The sequence below is a fragment of the Primulina eburnea genome, chromosome 6 (genome assembly GCF_022965805.1).
Source record: "Primulina eburnea isolate SZY01 chromosome 6, ASM2296580v1, whole genome shotgun sequence".
NCBI lineage: Eukaryota > Viridiplantae > Streptophyta > Magnoliopsida > Lamiales > Gesneriaceae > Primulina > Primulina eburnea.
In genome coordinates this window covers 19,497,797-19,504,285 of record NC_133106.1, presented here as the reverse complement: position 1 = coordinate 19,504,285, position 6,489 = coordinate 19,497,797, and the positions used below count along the sequence as shown (strand labels likewise).

Genomic DNA, 6,489 nt, shown 5'->3' with positions numbered 1-6,489 from the left:
AGACTTAAAGAACTGATGGAAAGACACGAGCAAGAACGTGGAGAGGAACAGCGTGACAATAGACAAGTTGAGATACCGCTTCTCATACCAATGCTGGAGTATGCCCAGCCTTCTTTGGAGGGTGCACGCCCTAGCATTGTGAGGCCTATCGTGCGGGCAAATCACTTTGAAATCAAGCCAGCCATAATCCAGATGATTCAGAACACGGTCCAATTTGGAGGAACTGCAATGGATGACCCAAACACGCACATCGCGGATTTTCTTGAAATTTGCGAAACTTTTAAATTCAATGGAGTTTCTGATGATGCTGTTAGGTTGCGTTTATTTCCTTTCTCCTTACGTGATAAAGCTAAAGCATGGTTAAATTGTTTGCCTGTAGGTTCGATCGCTACGTGGGACGACATGGCGAAAGCTTTTCTCATCAAATACTTCCCCCCTCCAAGACCATGAAGCTGCGGGCAGACATTACAACATTTGCTCAATTTGATCAGGAATCTCTATATGAGGCATGGGAACGTTTCAAAGATCTACTACGAAGATGCCCACATCACGAGTTACCACTTGGGTTAGTCGTTCAAACATTTTATTATGGTTTGCTTACTCCTAACCGTACTATGATAGATGCGGCTGCTTGTGGAAACCTGTTGAGAAAGACCACGGAGGAAGGATATGAATTGTTAGAGGAGATGGCTACTAGCAGCTATCATCCTCAATCTGAATGAAACAACCAGCGGAAGAGTGCAGGAGTGCACCAGGTAACTGATTTTTCTGCTATTTCTGCACAACTTGATGCTTTAAATAGGAAAATAGACGGCTTGAATGTGGGTGGCACGGCGATGCGTCTACAAAAGATATTCTGTGAAAAGTGTGGAGGGGAACACTATGCGAAGGACTGTCAAGATGACAATCCATTCTATGTGCAAAATGAGGCACCAGTGAACCAAGTGGGAGTCCAAAACCGCCCAAGGCATGACCCTTATTCGAACACATACAATCATGGGTGGAGGCAACATCCCAACTTCTCATGGAGCGGTCAAAACAGTCAGAATTGACCGCAGGGAGGACAACAATATGGAAAAAAACCGATGTACAGATCCGATCCTCCTAGAGAAGAGAAGTCCAACTTGGAGCAAATGATGTCTAAGTTTATTTCATCCACTGAAACTAGACCTCAAAATCAGGATGCGTCGATAAAGGGGCTTGAAAATCAGATTGGTCAGTTAGCGAAGATGATAGCAAGTAGAAAGCCAGGCACCTTGCCAAGTAACACAGAGACTAATCCAAAAGAGCAAGTGAAGGCCATCGAGTTGAAGAGTGGGAAAGTTTTGGAGTCAAGGGAAAAAGAGAAAACTCAAACCGTAGATGAGCAAACTGCGACATCTAAAGGTAAGTCTTCTAACTCTACACTAGCACCCACTACACAACCTAAAATTGTTATTCCTCCACCTTTCCCTGCAGCATTGAAAAAGCTAAACTAGATGCACAATTCGGTAAGTTTCTTGAGGTGTTTAAAAAATTGCATATCAATATTCCCTTCGCCGATGCTTTAATGCAAATGCCTAGTTATGCTAAATTTTTGAAGGATATTTTAGCCAATAAGAGGAAGTTGGAGGATCGCATGACAGTAAATTTAACTGAAAATTGCTCCGCTTTGGTGCAAAACAAAATCCCACCGAAACTCAAAGACCCAGGGAGTTTCTCTATTCATTGCATGATTGGTGATGTTGTTTTTCATAAGGCATTATGTGATCTTGGTGCAAGTATTAATCTTATGCCATTGTCTGTGTTTAGGAAACTTGGGTTGGGAGAGGCTAAGCCGACGAGGATGTCCTTGCAACTGGCTGACAGATCTTTCAAGTACCCCCGCGGAGTGATTGAGGATGTGCTAGTGAAAGTAGACAAATTCATTTTTCCTACGGATTTCGTGGTTCTCGACATGGAGGAGGATACAGAGATGCCTCTAATCTTGGGGAGACCGTTCCTTGCAACTGGCAAGGCACTAATTGATGTACAAGAAGGGAAGTTGAGATTGAGAGTGGGCGAGGAAGAGATTACTTTTGATGTTTTTAATGCACTTAAGCACACACTGCATTCTGATAGTTGTTTTAGAATTGATGCTTTTGACTCTATTGTGTCTCACTATGTGCAGGATGTTTTTAGGGACCCTTTGGAGGCCATTATCACTATTGAATTGGGAGAAGAGGCATTGGATGAAGAAAAAGCTGAAATAGTAGCATACTTCAATGACAACCATCCATGGAGAAGGCCGATGAGGATGAAACTGGAAGATCTAGGAGAGCGCAGAGATTTGATCCCTCCAAAGTCGAGCATCGAGGAGCCACCGACGCTTGAACTCAAACCCTTACCTCCGCACTTAAAGTACGTATTCCTAGGTGAGAATAACACGTTGCCTGTCATTATTTCTGCTGCTTTGACAGATGCTATGGAGGACAAATTGTTGCAAGTTCTCAAAGAGCACAAAAGGGCATTCGCTTGGAAGGTGGCATACATCAAGGGAATCAGTCCATCGATATGCATGCATAAAATCTTGATGGAAGAAAAGTACTCACCTCTCGTGCAACCTCAAAGACGACTAAATCCAAAGATGCAAGAGGTAGTGAAAGCTGAAACTATTAAGCTTCTCGATTCAGGTATTATCTACCCTATTTCCGATAGTGCTTGGGTAAGTCCGGTTCAATGTGTGCCTAAGAAAGGTGGGATTACGGTGATCACCAATGAAAAGAATGAACTTATTCCCACGAGAACTGTTACGGGGTGGAGAGTGTGTATTGACTATAGAAAGTTGAATGATGCCACCCGTAAGGACCCTTTTCCCCTTCCCTTTATTGATCAAATGTTGGAGAGATTAGCGGGGCATGAATTTTATTGTTTTCTAGATTGGTATTCGGGGTATAATCAAATCACAATTGCACCTGAGGACCAAGAGAAAACCACTTTCACTTGTCCTTATGGCACGTTTGCTTTTCGCCGAATGCCTTTTGGTCTTTGTAATGCACCTGCTACATTTCACCGCTGTATGACTACTATATTCCATGATATGATTGAAACCTTTCTTGAAATATTTATGGATGATTTTTCTATCTTTGGTGCAACGTTTGATGAGTGCTTGCAGAATTTGAGATCCGTGTTGAGAATATGCGAGGAGACGAACTTGGTGCTCAATTGGGAAAAGTGCCATTTCATGGTACAAGAGGGAATTGTTTTAGGGCATAAGGTTTCGGAGCAAGGAATTGAGGTGGACAAGGCAAAAATTGAAGTCATAAAGAACCTACCACCACCAGCCTCAGTAAAGGGAGTTAGAAGTTTTTTAGGCCACGCCTGTTTCTATCGGCGGTTCATCAAAGATTTTTCTAAAGTTGCCAAACCTCTATCTTCTCTACTTATGAAAGATATGCCTTTGATTTTAATTCTAACTGTTTGCAGGCATACGAGGATTTAAAGGAGCGCTTGGTGACGGCTCCTGTCTTGGTGGCACCGGATTGGGATCTGCCCTTCGAGATCATGTGCGATGCCAGTGATACTACGGTTGGTGCTGTCCTCGGACAAAGACGGAACAAGGTATTCCACACTATATACTATGCAAGTAAGACTCTAGATGAAGCACAATTAAATTATGCCACCACTGAAAAGAGTTACTTGCAGTAGTGTTTACACTTGATAAATTTCATGCATATCTTGTTTTGTCAAAAGTCATTATTTACACAGACCACTCTGCACTGAAATATTTGCTTGCTAAAAAAGATGCAAAGCCACGCTTACTTCGGTGGATCTTACTGTTACAAGAGTTTAATTTGGAAATAAAAGATAAGAAAGGTGTTGAGAATGTGGTGGCGGATCATTTATCTAGACTAGAGCTTGTTAGTAATGACTGTTTAGATCAAGCTATAAATGATTGGTTTCCTGACGAGCAACTGTTTGAGATGAAACATTGTCCATGGTATGCAAATTTCGCTAACTTTCTTGTCACAGGCACACCTTCACCAAACCTATCGTTTCACCAACGAAAGAAATTCTTTTCTGACGTGAAATACTATTTTTGGGAGGAACCGTTTTTGTTCAAAATTTGTGAAGATGCCATGATAAGAAGGTGTGTTGCGGAGGAAGAGTTCGATCAAATTCTCAACCATTGCCATGACCGTGAGGTAGGTGGTCATTTTGGACCAACAAGGACGGCATCCAAGGTACTTGAATGTGGCTTTTATTGGCCAACTCTTTTTAAAGATGCTCGTTCTTATGTGCCACATTGTGATAAATTCCAGCGGTCAGGTAACATATCTAACCGTCATGAAATGCCTTTAAATAATATCATTGAATGTGAGGTTTTTGATGTGTGGGGAATAGACTTCATGGGACCGTTCCCCAGTTCTTTCACGAAAAAATACATCTTGGTTGCGGTGGATTATGTGTCTAAGTGGGTAGAGGTGGAAAGCGTATGCCACTAATGATGCTCAAGTGGTCGTAAAATTTTTAAAGAAAAACATTTTTAACCGATTTGGAACACCACGAGCAATCATTAGTGATGGTGGCACGCATTTTTGCAACAAACTATTTGAAAAACTTTTGAGCAAATATGGTGTCACACATAAGATATCTACCCCCTATCACCCCCAGACGAGTGGTCAAGTGGAAGTGTCGAACCGAGAGATAAAGCGAATTTTGGAGAAAGTGGTGGGTGTCAATAGGAAAGATTGGTCGGTGAGGTTAGACGATGCTCTTTGGACATATAGGACTGCTTTTAAAACACCTATAGGCACTACACCGTATAGGCTTTTGTTTGGTAAAGCATGTCATCTACCTGTAGAGTTAGAGCATCGAGCATATTGGGCAACAAAAGCACTTAACTTTAACTTTACTGATGCAGGTGAACGGCGTTTGCTTCAACTAGATCAGTTGGAGGAAATCTGGAATCTGGCCTATGATCTAGCACTGTCATACAAAGAAAAGACAAAGAAGGTTCATGATAGGCGGATCAACGAAAGAGAATTTAAAGAGGGTGAAAGTGTCCTACTCTACAACTCCCGGTTGCGACTTTTTCCCGGAAAATTGAAGTCGCGATGGTCTGGTCCATTCGCGATCTCGAAAGTTTATCCATCTGGAGCTGTAGAATTGAAAGATGGGAAGGATGGGACACTTATGGTCAATGCCCAGCGCCTGAAGCACTACATGGGTGGCACAATTGAGCCACAACTTGGAATCACCAGGTTCCAAGACATGCCGAACTGAGGCAGACTGACAGTCAAGCTCTCGACTATAAATTGAGAACTATTTTCTTCCTCTTCTCTCGCATTTGATTTAGATTTTCTTTCGTGTTAATTTAATTATTTTCTCTTGCTTTTGTTTAATTTTTTTTTAAAAATAAAAATTAATTAAAATAGATTTTAACCAATTTTGGGCAGAAGGGCTCGCGCTCGAGCGGTAATTTTATACCGCCCGAGCGCGAACGCTTACCTCGGGATAATGATTCCCGAGAGGTTGGCGATCGAGCGGTAACTTTATACCGCCCGAGCGCGAGCGCTTACCTCTGGACAAAAATACCAGAGAGGTTCGCGCTCGAGCGGTAATTTTAAACCGCTCGAGTGCGACTTCTTTTAAGTCGCGATTTCTCCTTTCCCCTTTCATTTTGCGCGCACCCTACCCCCCAAATCCCTAACTCTCCCTCACTCTCCTCTTCAATTTTCGTGTGCAGGTGGTCGATTCCCCCCCCCCCCAATCCTCGGCAAGGCGAATATTTTTCGTAGGGACGCACGCGCATTCCATCAATCGGTCTTCTTCTCCGGTCATCATCTCCATCTTCACACACAATGGCTCCCAAGAAGCAAAGAGGTAATCCCAGTCCCTCCTCTTCATCCTCATTTGATAGAACACGTTTCGTGAGTGCGGAAGCTCGTGCTAGATACGACCATGCTAAAATTCACCGAAACCCCATTCCCGAAAGGGGATTTCGTCGCCAATTTGAGGATAGATATTTAGAGCCCCTTGTGGACTTGGATCGAAGGGGATGTGAAAAATTTAGTGAGCACCCTCAAGCTGCAATGGTGTCGGTAGTTAGGTAGTTTTATGCAAATGCTTGTGAGCGAACTGATGGGAGAGCTTTTGTGAGAGGCAAGCTTGTACCGTTTGATTCGGCCACGATTAACGGCCTTCTAGAAACAGCGGAGGTGGACGACTCCAACTACCAGGCATTGATTTTTGAGCCCAATTACACTGAGATTATCGAGACTTGGTGTCTTCCGGGGCTACATGGAAACCACTAGGGGGACCCCCGAGTTGTTTCGACGAGAAGTATTTGCGCACCACTGCTGCCATGTGGTATTTATTTGTGGCCCGGCAGATGATGCCATTCTCGCATAAGAGCGAGGTTCAAAAGGAAAGAGCGGTGCTACTGTTTGCGTTGACCCAAGCATACAACATCAATGTGGGCCGACTTATAACCTCTCAGATCATGCTGAGTGCCCACAACAGCCACAT

At 43.3% G+C, this 6,489-nt stretch overlaps 1 non-coding gene across 1 annotated transcript; it reads right to left on the bottom strand.

The window, feature by feature from the left end:
- Positions 1-450: 450 nt before the first annotated feature.
- On the bottom strand, positions 451-556 carry LOC140835615 (small nucleolar RNA R71). Its single transcript, XR_012118937.1, has one exon. It is a non-coding gene; the product is annotated as a small nucleolar RNA R71 (small nucleolar RNA).
- Positions 557-6,489: the final 5,933 nt, after the last annotated feature.